Raw genomic sequence first — 15,607 nt, forward strand, 5'->3', positions numbered from 1 at the left:
TTTCCTGTTTTATACATTTCAACTACCTTTTCCCATAGATCTGTTGACAATTCTTTTGCTTTTCCCATGACTTTTCCCAATCCAGAAACGTCAGTGGCTGGATGAAAGATGCAAAAGTCTGGCTGAATCCCAGAAACTCACTCAGATTTTATGCACACACACTGATTACAAGCAAACAGGTCACAGGTGAGGATGTTACTTTTAGTAGCTATTCAAACCCATTTGTGCCAACTTCTGTGCATGTTATCAGGTCAAAATCACCAGGGTATGTAAACTTTTGATCAGGGTCATTTGGATGTTTTGGGTTGTCATTATGATTTAAAAAGAGAAAACACAGTAGTTTGACAATAAATGGCTTCACCCAACCACTAACCATGAGTGGAAAAAAAGTTTTGGTGTTATCATTCATACTCTCTGAAAAAAGGCCAAGAAAGCAAAAATTGTGCCGGGGTATGTAAACTTTTGAGCAGAACTGTATCTAATAAAGCATGCTCACGACTTACTCATGGGGCCTACAGTGAAATATGGTGGCTGTGTCCATATGGAGTTGGGGAGCTACAGTTCATTGATGCTATTATACATTCATAGAAGGACGACTGCTTTATATTGAAAGAGAAGATGCTGCCATTGCTCAGTGCCCTTGGTATGCGAGTACTTCTTTAACATGGCCTTAATCAAAAGCTCATGCCTGTTCTATTTCAGATGGAGAACAGGTGACAGTGATTCAGGCGCCAAGTGTCTCCTGATCTGACTCCAACAAGACACTTACTGGGAATTCTGAAGAGACAAGTTATCATCACTCTCCATTCAGCATCCGGGCTCTAAAAGAGCTCATTCTCGAAGAATTGAGTACGTTCAATGTTGCAATATGTTGCCAACGTGCTCATTCCTGGCCTAGAAGACTTGGTGATTTCCTTATAAATAATGGAGGTCATATAAATACTAGATGTAGCAGATTTTGATGTGGGGTGTACTCATTTTTGCATCAACTAATTTGAATAAAACGGAACATTGTGTAATGAAAGATATATTATTAACCTTTTTGTGTCATGCTATGGGCTAAAAAAAGTTATATGAAATTCAGTCTCATCAAAATTTTGGAAAATATTATTTTATTCAGTGAGATATTGATTAAATCTTACTTTTCAAAGGGCAATGTAGTCATATATGCTCAAACTCACCTGTGGCAAGTAACAGGTATGGGCAATATGAAAATCACACCTAAAACCAAATAAAAAGGGGAAAAGTTGACTTACTCTTTGCATTGTTTGTCTGTGTGTGCCACACTTTGCATGGAGAAGAGAAAACCAAAATTGTTAAACAATATCAACAGTCTCAAAGTCACAAGTCCAGTCGCAGCTAGATGCCATTTTGCTGAATTCGTTTGCAGCAGATTACAAAAAATATGGATTCGGCATAATGCGGCTTTTTGCAGAATTTGAGAAGAATTCATTTCCACTAGAAAAAAATTCTCCTACTCTAGTTGTTACTTATTACTTACAAAATTATTTAATTAGGGGTATATTACACTAAACTTGCAAACAAAAATACTCTTTAAAGACTGTAAATTTTTATTGATATCAATTAAAATCTCATTTTCAACACCATTCGTGTTCACACGGGAACTAAATAAATTTACAATACATGCATATACCTATAAATAGATATACAAACAGATAGAGGGATGTTCTCCCTGCTCTAGACTGTGAATCCGTCCCTACCTAACAGCGAAGGTTGGAACCCTAGGGATTTACGAATTGGCACCCCTGCTCCACAGAGGCTTACCCTCGCTGCCCTTGGATTGCTGTATAACAGGAGCTACTTATCAATACAGAAATACTATCTTTGTCCTATTTGGGGCAGAGTAAGATAGTGTCCAGTTTTAGCTCACAAGGTTGTCCACCCTTGTCAGACCAATCTCTGCCAAGAGGAACATAGAAAGATCGGTGGGACAGTCATGTCAGCAAAAATTATATTTAACATTTAATGTCATCCCTCCTAGTCATCCAGAATATGTAGATTTCAGGAGATAGTTTCCCTACCAACATCTAACAAATTATTGCCCCTGTCCATGTTTGAAGTGACTTTAGAGGTCCTACATATTGGGAAACCCCCAAAAGTGATACCATTTTAAAAACAGCACCCCTCAACGTATTCAAAATTGCTTTCAAGAACTTTATTAACCCTTCAGGTGCTTTTCAGGAATTAATGCAAAGTTGCATAACAGGAATGAAGAAATGAATTTTTATCTTCAAAATGTTGATAACTTCTGAGCAGGCCACTGTAGCTGGCAGACTCTAAGGCCATTATTTGGCCATGAATTGCCATGGAAAACAACAAGAGTACACAATCATGATCTCAGGGTGCAGATGGGCTTAAAGAGGAAGCCCCCACACTGTGTTATCCATCTAGATGCTGTAGTCTTTATTCACAGCAGCATTTAAGGGGGTAAACTACTATAGTCAGTACCAACACTAATCATGGCTGATGCAGCAAGTTGTCAGCTATATTGTACAGCTGACAGCTATAGAATTGTGACCCATTGGGAGATACTAGTCTCTGTATCGCAGGTCAGTAAAAATACATATGGGTGGTCACTAAGTGGCTAAATCACTAGACCGATACTTTCAGCTTTGATGGGACCCTGATGCAGGGCTGCCACTAGAAATTTCGGGGCCCCATACTGGCAAATTAACACATTAACATTAACAGTTCCCATCACCAGATTACACATATAGCTGGCAGGCAGCTTTTGTTTTGGTCAAAAGATTTTTTAAGCCGCCACCATAACACGGTAGACACGTTTGGCCGAGCCCTACTCTGCTGTAACCTATTAAATATTTGTTAAAATATGCAATACAGTTTAGGTATATTTTTATTTATTTTTCAATTTTTAAAATGACCAATAATCTCACATACAAGGAACAAATACCGCTACACCATGTCCAGACCACATATTACGACCAGTGACCGAATAATATCACATACAAAGAACAAATACCACCGCACCATGACCAAACTGTTATGACCCCAATGGCAGAGGGTCTCAGAAGCTATTACCAAGTCTGCAAACACAAAAAACCAGCTCATAGGGCAGTGGTAACTAGGCTGACCGTATACCTGATCCTAGCACAACAAATAGCAGCAGCCGGGGAACGTACCTACGTTGGTTCTAGACGTCTCGCGCCAGCCGGAGAACTAACTAACCCTAGAAGGGAAAAGATAGACCTTTCTTGCCTCCAGAGAAAAGACCCCAAAAGTTGGATACAAGCCCCCAACAAATAATAACGGTGAGGTAAGAAGAAAAGACAAACGTAAGAATGAACTAGGTTTTTAGCAAAGAGAGGCCCACTGACTAATAGCAGAATATAGTAAGATGACTTATACGATCAGCAAAAGCCCTATCAAAATTTCCACGCTGAATATTCAAGAACCCCCGAACCGTCTAACGGCCCGGGGGGAGAATATCAGCCCCCTAGAGCTTCCAGCAAAATCAGGAATCACATTTAGTGCAAGCTGGACAAAAAATAAGAGCAATGCAAATAACCAAAAAAAACAAGGAAGCAGGACTTAGCTTATTATGCAAGAACCAGGACCAGCAGACAGGAGCAAACAGAAAGGAACTTATTACAACGATGCCAGGCACCAGAAAATCCAGGAAGCTTAAATAGCAACACCCCTGGACTAACGAGCCAGGTGGGTACCAAGCTGGGGAAAGAAACTCAAAGTGTCATATCGCTAGTGACCACAAGAGGGAGCCAAATAATCCAATTCACAACAGTACCCCCCCTTAAGGAGGGGTCACCGAACCCTCCCCAAGACCACCAGGACGATCAGGATGAGCAGCGTGAAAGGCACGAACCAAATCGGCCGCATGAACATCAGAGGCGACCACCCAGGAATTATCCTCCTGACCATAGCCCTTCCACTTGACCAGATAGTGAAGCCTCCGTCTGGAGAGACGAGAATCCAAGATCTTCTTCACCACGTACTCCAACTCGCCCTCAACCAACACAGGAGCAGGAGGCTCCACAGAAGGAACCACAGGCACAACGTAGCGCCGCAACAAAGACCTATGGAACACGTTGTGAATGGCAAACGACACCGGAAGATCCAAGCGAAAGGACACTGGATTAAGGATTTTCAAAATCTTATAAGGACCGATGAAGCGAGGCTTAAATTTAGGAGAGGAGACCTTCATAGGAACAAACCGAGAAGGCAGCCACACCAAATCCCCAACACGAAATCGGGGACCCACACCGCGGCGGCGGTTGGCAAAACGCTGAGCCTTCTCCTGTGACAACTTTAAGTTGTCCACCACATGATTCCAGATCCGCTGCAACCTATCCACCACAGAATCCACCCCAGGACAGTCAGAGGGCTCAACATGTCCCGAGGAAAAACGAGGATGAAAACCAGAGTTGCAGAAAAATGGCGAAACCAAAGTAGCGGAACTAGCCCGATTATTAAGGGCAAACTCAGCCAATGGCAAGAAGGTCACCCAATCATCCTGATCTGCAGAAACAAAACACCTCAAATAAGCCTCCAGAGTCTGATTTGTTCGCTCCGTTTGGCCATTAGTCTGAGGATGAAAGGCAGACGAAAACGACAAATCAATGCCCATCTTAGCACAAAAGGATCGCCATAACCTGGAAACAAACTGGGATCCTCTATCAGACACGATATTCTCAGGAATGCCGTGCAAACGAACCACATTCTGAAAGAACAAAGGAACCAGATCGGAAGAGGAAGGCAGCTTAGGCAAAGACACCAAATGGACCATCTTGGAAAAGCGATCACATACCACCCAGATGACAGACATGCCCAGAGACACCAGAAGATCTGAAATGAAATCCATGGAAATGTGTGTCCAAGGCCTCTTCGGGACAGGCAAGGGCAAGAGCAACCCGCTGGCACGAGAACAGCAAGGCTTAGCTCAAGCACAAGTCCCACAGGACTGCACAAATGACCGCACATCCCGTGACAAGGAAGGCCACCAAAAGGACCTAGCCACCAAATCTCTGGTGCCAAAAATCCCCGGATGCCCTGCCAACACCGAGGAATGAACCTCGGAAATGACTCTGCTGGTCCATTTATCAGGAACAAACAGTCTGTCAGGTGGACAAGAGTCAGGTCTACCAGCCTGAAATCTTTGCAACACACGTCGCAAATCCGGAGAAATGGCTGACAAGATTACTCCCTCTTTAAGAATACCAGCTGGCTCTGAGACTCCAGGAGAGTCAGGCACAAAGCTCCTTGAAAGAGCATCAGCCTTCACATTCTTTGAACCTGGTAAATACGAGACCACAAAGTCAAAACGGGAGAAAAACAATGACCAACGGGCCTGTCTAGGATTCAGGCGTTTAGCAGACTCGAGATACATCAGATTTTTGTGATCAGTCAAGACCACCACACGATGCTTAGCACCCTCGAGCCAATGACGCCACTCCTCAAATGCCCACTTCATGGCCAACAACTCCCGATTGCCAACATCATAATTCCGCTCAGCAGGCGAAAACTTCCTAGAAAAAAAAGCACATGGTCTCATTACAGAGCAACCAGGGCCTCTCTGCGACAAAACGGCCCCTGCCCCGATCTCAGAAGCATCCACTTCAACCTGAAAGGGAAGTGAAACATCAGGCTGGCACAAAACAGGCGCCGAAGTAAACCGGCGCTTCAGCTCTTGGAAAGCTTCCACGGCTGCAGGAGCCCAGTTAGCAACATCAGAACCTTTCTTGGTCATATCCGTCAAAGGTTTAACAACGATAGAAAAGTTAGCGATAAAACGACGGTAAAAGTTAGCAAAACCCAAGAACTTCTGAAGACTCTTAACTGACGTGGGTTGAGTCCAATCATGAATAGCTCGGACCTTGACTGGGTCCATCTCCACCGCAGAAGGGGAAAAAATAAAACCCAAAAAGGGAACCTTCTGTACTCCAAAGAGACACTTTGAGCCCTTAACAAACAAAGCATTCTCATGCAAAACCTGAAACACCATCCTGACCTGCTTTACATGGGAGTCCCAATCATCAGAAAAAACCAGAATATCATCCAGATAAACAATCATAAATTTATCCAGATACTTCCGGAAGATATCATGCATAAAGGACTGAAACACTGAAGGAGCATTAGAGAGCCCAAAAGGCATCACCAAGTACTCAAAATGACCTTCGGGCGTATTAAATGCAGTTTTCCATTCATCTCCTTGCTTAATGCGCACAAGGTTGTACGCACCACGAAGATCTATCTTGGTGAACCACTTGGCACCCTTAATCCGGGCAAACAAGTCCGACAACAGACGCAAAGGATACTGAAATTTAACAGTGATTTTATTCAGAAGCCGATAGTCTATACAAGGTCTCAAAGATCCGTCCTTCTTGGCCACAAAAAAGAATCCCGCACCAAGAGGGGAAGAGGATGGACGGATATGCCCCTTCTCCAGAGACTCCTTGATATACGAACGCATTGCGGTATGCTCAGGTACAGACAGATTAAATAATCTTCCCTTAGGAAATTTACTACCTGGAATCAAATCTATAGCGCAGTCACAGTCCCTATGAGGAGGAAGAGCACTGGACCTGGACTCGCTGAATACATCCTGATAATCAGACAAATACTCAGGAACTTCCGAAGGAGTAGAGGAAGCAATAGACACCGGCGGGGAACCACCATGAATTCCCTGACAGCCCCAACTTGACACAGACATTGCCTTCCAATCCAAGACTGGATTATGGGTCTGTAACCATGGCAGACCCAAAACGACCAAATCATGCATTTTATGCAGAACAAGAAAACAAATCACCTCCCGATGTTCAGGAGTCATGCACATGGTTACCTGTGTCCAAAACTGCAGCTTATTTTCCGCCAATGGCGTAGCATCAATACCTCTAAGAGGGATAGGATTTACCAATGGCTCAAGAACGAAACCACAGCGCTTGGCAAATGACAGATCCATAAGACTCAGGGCAGCACCTGAATCCACAAACGCCATAACAGGGTAGGAAGACAATGAGCAAATTAAAGTCACAAACAAAATAAATTTAGGTTGCAAATTACCAATGGCGACAGGACTAACAACCCTTGTTAGGCGTTTAGAGCATGCTGTTATAACATGTGTAGAATCACCACAGTAAAAACACAACCCATTCTGACGTCTATGATTTTTCCGTTCATTTCTAGTCTGAATTCTACCACATTGCATTAAATCAGGTGTTTGTTCAGACAACACCACCAGAGGATTAGCGGCTTTGCGCTCCCGCAAACGCCGGTCAATTTGAATAGCCAGCGCCATGGAATCATTCAGACTTGTAGGAATGGAGAAACCCACCATCACATTCTTAATGGCTTCAGAAAGGCCATTTCTGAAATTTGCGGCCAGAGCACACTCATTCCACTGAGTAAGCACGGACCATTTCCGAAATTTCTGGCAATACACTTCAGCTTCATCCTGGCCCTGAGAGATAGCCAGCAAGGCTTTTTCTGCCTGAATTTCAAGATTGGGTTCTTCGTAAAGCAACCCGAGCGCCAGAAAAAACGCATCAATATTTGCCAATGCCGGATCTCCTGGCGCTAACGAGAAGGCCCAATCCTGAGGGTCGCCCCGCAAGAAAGAGATAACAATTTTAACTTGCTGAGCTGAGTCTCCAGACGAACGGGGTCTCAGAGATAGAAACAATTTACAATTATTCCTGAAATTCCTAAACTTAAATCGGTCTCCAGAGAACAGTTCAGGAATAGGTATTTTAGGTTCAGACATAGGACTACTGGTAACAAAATCTTGAATGCCCTGCACACGAGCAGCAAGCTGATCCACACTAGTAATCAAAGTCTGGACATTCATGTCTGCAGCAAGCTCAAGCCACTCAGAGGTAAAGGGGAGGAAGAAAGAGAAAAAAAACAAACTCAGAATTTCCTTTCTTATTATCCCACTTCTGCAATGCATTAAACATTCACCTTCGGCCTGGCATACTGTTATGACCCCAATGGCAGAGGGTCTCAGAAGTTATTACCAAGTCTGCAAACATAAAAAACCAGCTCATAGGGCAGTGGTAACTAGGCTGACCGTATACCTGATCCTAGCTCCACAAATAGCAGCAGCCGGGGAACGTACCTACGTTGGTTCTAGACGTCTCGCGCCAGCCGGAGAACTAACTAACCCTATAAGGGAAAAGATAGACCTTTCTTGCCTCCAGAGAAAAGACCCCAAAAGTTGGATACAGGCCCCCAACAAATAATAACGGTGAGGTAAGAAGAAAAGACAAACGTAAGAATGAACTAGGTTTTTAGCAAAGAGAGGCCCACTGACTAATAGCAGAATATAGTAAGATGACTTATACGATCAGCAAAAACCCTATCAAAATTTCCACGCTGAATATTCAAGAACCCCCGAACCGTCTAACGGCCCGGGGGGAGAATATCAGCCCCCTAGAGCTTCCAGCAAAATCAGGAATCACATTTAGTGCAAGCTGGACAAAAAATAAGAGCAATGCAAATAACCAAAAAAAACAAGGAAGCAGGACTTAGCTTATTATGCAAGAACCAGGACCAGCAGACAGGAGCAAACAGAAAGGAACTGATTACAACGATGCCAGGCACCAGACTGAAAATCCAGGAAGCTTACATAGCAACACCCCTGGACTAACGAGCCAGGTGGGTACCAAGCTGGGGAAAGAAACTCAAAGTGTCATGTCGCTAGTGACCACAAGAGGGAGCCAAATAATCCAATTCACAACACCAAACCACATAATACCACCACAGTGATCGAATAATATCACATACAAGGAACAAATACCGCTACACCATTACCAGACCACATATTACCACCACAAAGTGACCAAATAGCACATACAAGGGACAAATACTGCAACATCATGTCCAGACCACATATTACCACCACATAGTGACTGAACACTACATTACTGATAAGTAGTGTTGAGTGATACCTTCCGATATCCAAAAGTATTGGTATCAGATTGGATCGTCCGATATTCAAAAAATATCGGATATCGCCAATACCGATACCCAATACCAATGCAAGTCAATAGGACCAAAATATCTGAATTGAAATAAACCCTTTCTTTCCTTGCAGATCAATTCTACATGAAGGAAAACAACTAAGAATAATGTAGGATGTATTGGGGGAGGTGGAGGAGACATTAAAGGCATAGAGGTTTAGCCCAATCAAATGGAATAGCAGGAATTTTTTTTTTTGTAAGACGTTCGCAGTTACAAAGATATTGACTATGTTAAGATTTTTTATATTTAGTCAGATATTTATGTTTCACTACTTCCATGCTGTTCATCTTCTTTTTAACTTCTCCCACACTTTCTTCTTCATCATCCTCTTTAGGGTCTTGAACTTGGAAATGTAGAAGAAGGTACAAGAGCAAAAGACCCTGCCGACAACCAGCTGACAGTACTGGAACCTGGATGGCAAGCTGAAGGTACAAGAGCCAATGGAACTACCAAGGACCAGCTGACATTCCCTGCCTGTAATAATTATAGGGGATAACTCAGGAGACTCTTTGCGTGGAACAAGGACACAGGAACAGGACACAGTTTTATAACTGGTAAAGTCTATATTATCACACGGTGATTCAAACAGGTGCAGAGAGAAACTCAAGTCCACAACACTTGGTGTAAATATTAAACGCAGCTTAGCAGTCTATGGGAACCTTCAGAGGAAAATGCAATCACGCAGAAAGTCTATGAAGCACAATTATTCTTGAGGATACTTGACATGAATAAGTCCTTGCTTAGTCCAAAACACAGATAGATATGCTTATAAGGCAGTTCAAATAATATCTTAACTCAACCAGGGAGGCCTGGGTAATAGTCTCAGGTTCTTGCAGAGCAGCAAACAGCTTACATGTCCAGCAAATGCAGATGGAAGTAAACACGAGCAGCAGATGAAGGAGGATTACTGGAACTGGTGTATGCAGCAGGAACTCAGAGCAGAGCAGCAGGATCACCCCACAAGTTCACAGGAGCAGGTATATAGCCAGGGAGACACCAGGGTCTGGAGCTGGATGCAAGGCAGAATACTCTAGCACAGACTGAAGGCTGGGGTGGAGTTTTATAGCAGGAAGACACAGTGCACATGAGACCAAAGACGCCATCTTGGAAAAGGGCAGTAATGCACAAAAGGTAGTAAAAAATGTTCAGAGTCATGACACTGCCAAGAACCAGCTGACGGTACTGGAACCCGGATGGCAAGCCAAAGATACAAGAGCCAATGGAACTACCGAGGACCAGCTGACTTTACTGGAACCCGGTTACTAAGCAGGTGGTACCGGTGCCAGAAAGCACTACCAAGGACCACCAGACGTTGGTGGAACTTGGATACCCAGAAGGAGGCACCTAAGCCAAAGGCTCTGCCCGGAACCAGCTGACGGTACTGGAACCAGGATGGGGAGCAGAGGGTACAAGAGCAAAATTCCCAGCTGAGAACCAGCTGACAGTACTGGGACCCGGATGGCAAGCCGAAGGTACAAGATCCAATGGAACTACCGAGGACCTGCTGACTTTACTGGAACCCGGTTACTAAGCAGGAGGTACCCGTGCCAGAAAGCACTACCAAGGACCACCAGACATTGGTGGAACTCGGATACCCAGAAGGAGGCACCTAAGCCAATGTCTCTGCCAGGAACCAGCTGACGGTACTGGTACCAGGATGGGCAGAAGAGACTACCCGTGACAAAGACACTTCTGAGCAGCAACTGGTGGTGTTGGAGCCCAGGGAATCCAGGAGAAGCAGAGTATAGGCTGGGGCCTAATTGGAGCAAGTTGAAAGGGAACCTTTAACCCCCAAAGGTGTTTGCAACTAAAGGAGCCTCCTTGTGCGGCACTAATGCTGCTCAAGGAAAAGGTGCCTCTTTATGCTCCTTGCACATGCTGAAGTTAACACTTATAAAATGTGTCCCCTCATACCGTGAAACCGTCCTGGAGGTGGGACTTTCCTTCTCAATGAGACGCAGCACATCTGTCATTCACACCCCCTTGGCGCCGTGCGCCGCCTCCTCAGCATTGTTTGAATCTGTCCCGGAGCCTGCGCTGTTATGTTATCCCTTGGCCATGCGCAGTTAGTGCTGCCCGTCTTCAGACATCATTTGTTGTCAGGCTGTCTGCGCCTGTGCGACTGCCCTGCCAGAGATCCCACCCCGCCATGTCTTCTGATTTATTCACACTGCGGGCCTGGGATTCATGGGCATCTGCAGTGCATATCTTCGCCTCTCACTCATCTCCTTCCGCCTTCTTCAGACTGTGCCGTGCCAGCTGATCCCAAATTGCATGCCACGGCCGTGACGCGGCACAGTCATAAGAAGGCGGAAGAAGATGAGTGAGAGGCTAAGATATGCACTGCGCATGCCCATGAATCACAGGCCCGCAGTGTGAATAAATCTGAAGACACTGCGGGCCTGGGATTCATGGGCATCTGCAGTGCATATCTTCGCCTCTAACTCATCTCCTTCCACCTTCTTCAGACTGTGCCGCGCCAGATGATCCCAAATTGCATGCCACAGCCGTGACGCAGCACAGTCAGAAGGGGAAAGGAGATGAGTGAGAGGCGAAGATATGCACTGCGCATGCCCATGAATCACAGCCCCGCAGTGTCAATAAATCTGAAGACACTGCGGGGTGTGATCTCAGGCAGGGCGGCCGCACTGGTGCAGCCAGCCTGACAACAAATGATGTCTGAAGACATGCAGAGCTAACTGCGCATGGCCAAGGGATAACATAACAGCGCAGGCTCCGGGACAGATTCAAACAATGCTGAGGAGGCGGCGCACAGCGCCAAGTGGGTGTGAATGACAGCTGTGCTGCGTCTCATTAAGAAGGAAAGTCCCACCTTCGGGACGGTTTCAGTGTATGAGGGGACACATTTTATAAGTGTTAACTTCAGAGTTTGCAAGGAGCATAATGAAAAGAGGCACCTTTTCCTTGTGCAGCATTAGTGCTGCACAAGGTGGCTCTTTTAGTTACAAACGCCTTGGGGGGGAAAGGCTCCCTTTAATATCTGTTGTGTCAGCGTGGTGGTCGCAGGACATATTGCCAGCTACACAGCAGGGGAACAGCTGACATTACTGAACCCCACTGACACAGTGGCGAGTGTTTTTCTCTGTGCAGCCAGCACTTCCGAGCACCAACTGGCGGTGTTAGAGCCCAGGGAATCCAGGAGGAGCAGAGTGTAGGCCAAGACCTGCACTGGAGGCAGTTTAATATCTGTTGTTGTGTCTGCATGGCGGTCGAAGGACACATTGCCGGCTACACAGCAGGGGAACAGCTGACGTTACTGAACCCCACTGACACAGTGGCGAGTGTTTTTCTCTGTGCAGCCAGCACTTCCGAGCACCAACTGGCGGTGTTAGAGCCCAGGGAATCCAGGACGAGCAGAGTGTAGGCTGAGGCCTGCACTGGAGGCAGTTTTATATCAGTTGTTGTGTCTGCGTGGCAGTCGTAGGACACATTGTCGGCTACACAGCAGGGGAGCAGCTGGCATTACTGAACCCCACTAACACAGGAGCGAGTGTTTTTCTCTGTGCCGACAGCACTTCCGGGCAACAACTGGCTGTGTTGAAGCCCAGGGAAAGCAGGTGGAGCAGACTTTCGTTTTTGCCACACACACAGCAGGGGAGCAGCTGGCGCTACTGAACCCTAATAACAGAGGAGCAAATATTGACTGTGCAGACAGCACTTCCAGGCAACAACTGGCGGTGTTGAAGCCCAGGGAAAGCAGGAAGAGCAGACTTTAGTTTTTGCCACACACACAGCAGGGGAACAGCTGGTGTTACTGAACCCCAATAACAGAGGAGCAACTGTTGACTGTGCAGACAGCACTTCCGGGCAACAACTGGCAGTGTTGAAGCCCAGGGAAAGCAGGAAGAGCAGACTTTAGTTTTTGCCGCACACACAGCAGGGGAACAGCTGGTGTTACTGAACCCCACTAACACAGTAGAGAGTGTTTTTCTCTGTGCAGACAGCACTTCTGGGCAACAACTGGCGGTGTTGGAGCCCAGGGAATGCAGGAGAAGCAGAGTGTAGGCCGAGGCCTAATTGGAGCAAGTTGAAAGGGAACCTTTAACCCCCCCAGGCGTTTGTAACTGAAAGAGCCCCCTTGTGCAGCAGTAATGCTGCAAAAGGAAAAGGTGGCTCTTTTGATTATGCTCCTTGCAAACGCAGAACTAAACACTAAAATGTGTCCCCTGATACCGTGAAACCGTCCCGGAGGTGGGACTTTCCTTTGTAATGAAACGCAGCACAGCCATCATTCCTACCCACTTGGCACAGGGCGCCGCATCCTCAGCGTTGTTTGAATCTGTCCCTTAGCATGCGCTGTTATGTTCAACCTTGGCCATGCGCAGTTAGCGCTGCCCGTCTTCTGACAACATTTGGTGTCAGGCGGACTGCACCTTTGTGGCCGCGCTGCCCGAGATCCCGCCTCACAGTGTCTTCTGATTTAATCACACTGCGGGCCTGGGATTCATGGGCATGTGCAGTGCATATCTTCACCTCTCACTCACCTCCTTCCAGCTTTTTCAGACTGTGCGGCGTCATGGCTGTGGCATGCTATTAGGGATCAGCTGACGGCGCACAGTCTGAAGAAGGCGGAGGGAGATGAGTGAGAGCCTGAGGTGAAGATATGCACTGCACATGCCTATGAATCTCAGGCCCGCAGTGTGATTAAATCAGAAGACACTGCGAGGCGGGTTCTCGGGCAGCGCGGTCGCACAGGCACAGTCCGCCTGACACCAAATGATGTCAGAAGACGGGCAGCGCTAACTGCGCATGGCCAAGGTTGAACATAACAGCGCAGGCTACAGGCGCCAAGGGGGTAGGAATGACGGCTGCATTGCGTTTCATTAGGAAAGAAAGTTGCTCCTCCGGGCCGTTTTCACGGTGTGAGGGGACACATTTTATAAGTGTTAAGTTCAACATGTGCAAGGAGCATAACTAAAGGAGCCACCTTTTCCTTGTGCAGCATTACTGCTGCACAAGGTAGCAGGACACATTGCCGGATATACAGCTGGGGATCAGCTGATGTTACTGAAACCCAATAACACTGGGTCATGTGTTTTGACTGTGCAGACGGCACTTCTGAGCAGCAACTGGCGGTGTTGGAGACCAGGGATTACAGTTCAGGTGGTAGAAACATGAACGCAACAGGAGACCTGGATACTGTAACCAACCAATTTTTTAATCTGGAAGAGGAGTTGCAAATTCCTGCGAGATCCAGGCCTTGTTCATTTCCAGAAAAGTAAGCCGGTCAATGTTATCGGAGGATAGTTGCATGCTACGGTCTGTTAGTACACCACCTGCGGCACTAAAGACGCGTTCCGATAATACATTAGCAGCAGGGCAAGCCAGCACCTCCAATGCATACTGGCTAAGCTCTGGCCATGTGTCCAGCTTAGAGACCCAAAACTTGAAGGGGAAGAGCCATCTGGGAGTACACTGAGAGGGCAAGATATGTAGTCTGTCACCATCTGACGGAAACGTTGCCTCCTGCTGACTGGAGCCGTCTGTGATGGTGTAGACATTTGTGGTGGGCACACAAAAGTTTGCCGCAGTTGGGCCACACTGGTCTTGCCTTGTGCTGAGGCACTGATTCTGCTCCCTGTTTGTGCTGAACTTCCTCCACTGCTTCGACGCACTGAGCTGCTTTGTAAAGCACTAGCAGCACTGATCTCAGTTGGACAGGAGAAAATGATGGAATGCACCAGTGTTTCTTGGTACTCCTGCATTTTACGTTCCCGGTACAACGGTGTTATGAGGCTTTGTAAGTTGTCCCGGTAGCGCGGATCTAGGAGGGTGTACACCCAATAATCAGCCGTGTTGAGAATGGGGGCCATGCGGCGGTCGTTTCTCAGGCACTGCAGCATGAAATCAACCATGTGCTACAGACTGCCAACTGGCCAAGAAACACTGTCCCCTGCTTGAGGCGTGATCTCTCCCTGCTCTGCATCACCCCACGCTCGCTCTACACACTGACTACTGGAGAATTGTGTAACTTTCCCCTATGGACCGATGTCTTCCTCCTCCATTGATTCCTCCTCATCCTCCTCACAAAGTGTCCCCTGCCTAGGCCTTTGTGAGGAACCACGTTGCGCTGACTGTCCAGAAGCAGATGGAATTGGTGACTCCTCATCCTCCACCTCTTTCGCAACATCATCCCTTAGCGCTTGCAGTGTTCTTTCAAGCAGGCAGATAATGGGGACAGTCATCTGACTAGTGCATCATCTGCACTCGCCATACGCATGGAATCATCGAAGGCACGCAAAACTTGGCAGACATCCTTCATAGTGGCCCACTCAGTGGTTGTTAAGTCTGAACGGCACGCAGTGTGACTTCTTTGCGCCTGATGCAGCTGGTACTCCATTACTGCTTGCTGCTGCGCACACAACCGCTCCAACATATGTAACGTGGAATTCCACTTGCTGGGTAGGTCACATATGATGTCATGTTCCGGAAGGCGGAATTGGCGCTGCAGAGCTGTAATGCGCAATCTTGCCATGCTGGAACGCCACAAGTGAGCACACTCTAAGCGGACCATGTGCAGCAATGCATCAAGATCTGGATAGTCCCTCAAAAAACTCTGCACGACCAAGTT

This window comes from Ranitomeya variabilis, chromosome 4, assembly GCF_051348905.1.
Source record: "Ranitomeya variabilis isolate aRanVar5 chromosome 4, aRanVar5.hap1, whole genome shotgun sequence".
Classification (NCBI taxonomy): Eukaryota; Metazoa; Chordata; class Amphibia; order Anura; family Dendrobatidae; genus Ranitomeya; species Ranitomeya variabilis.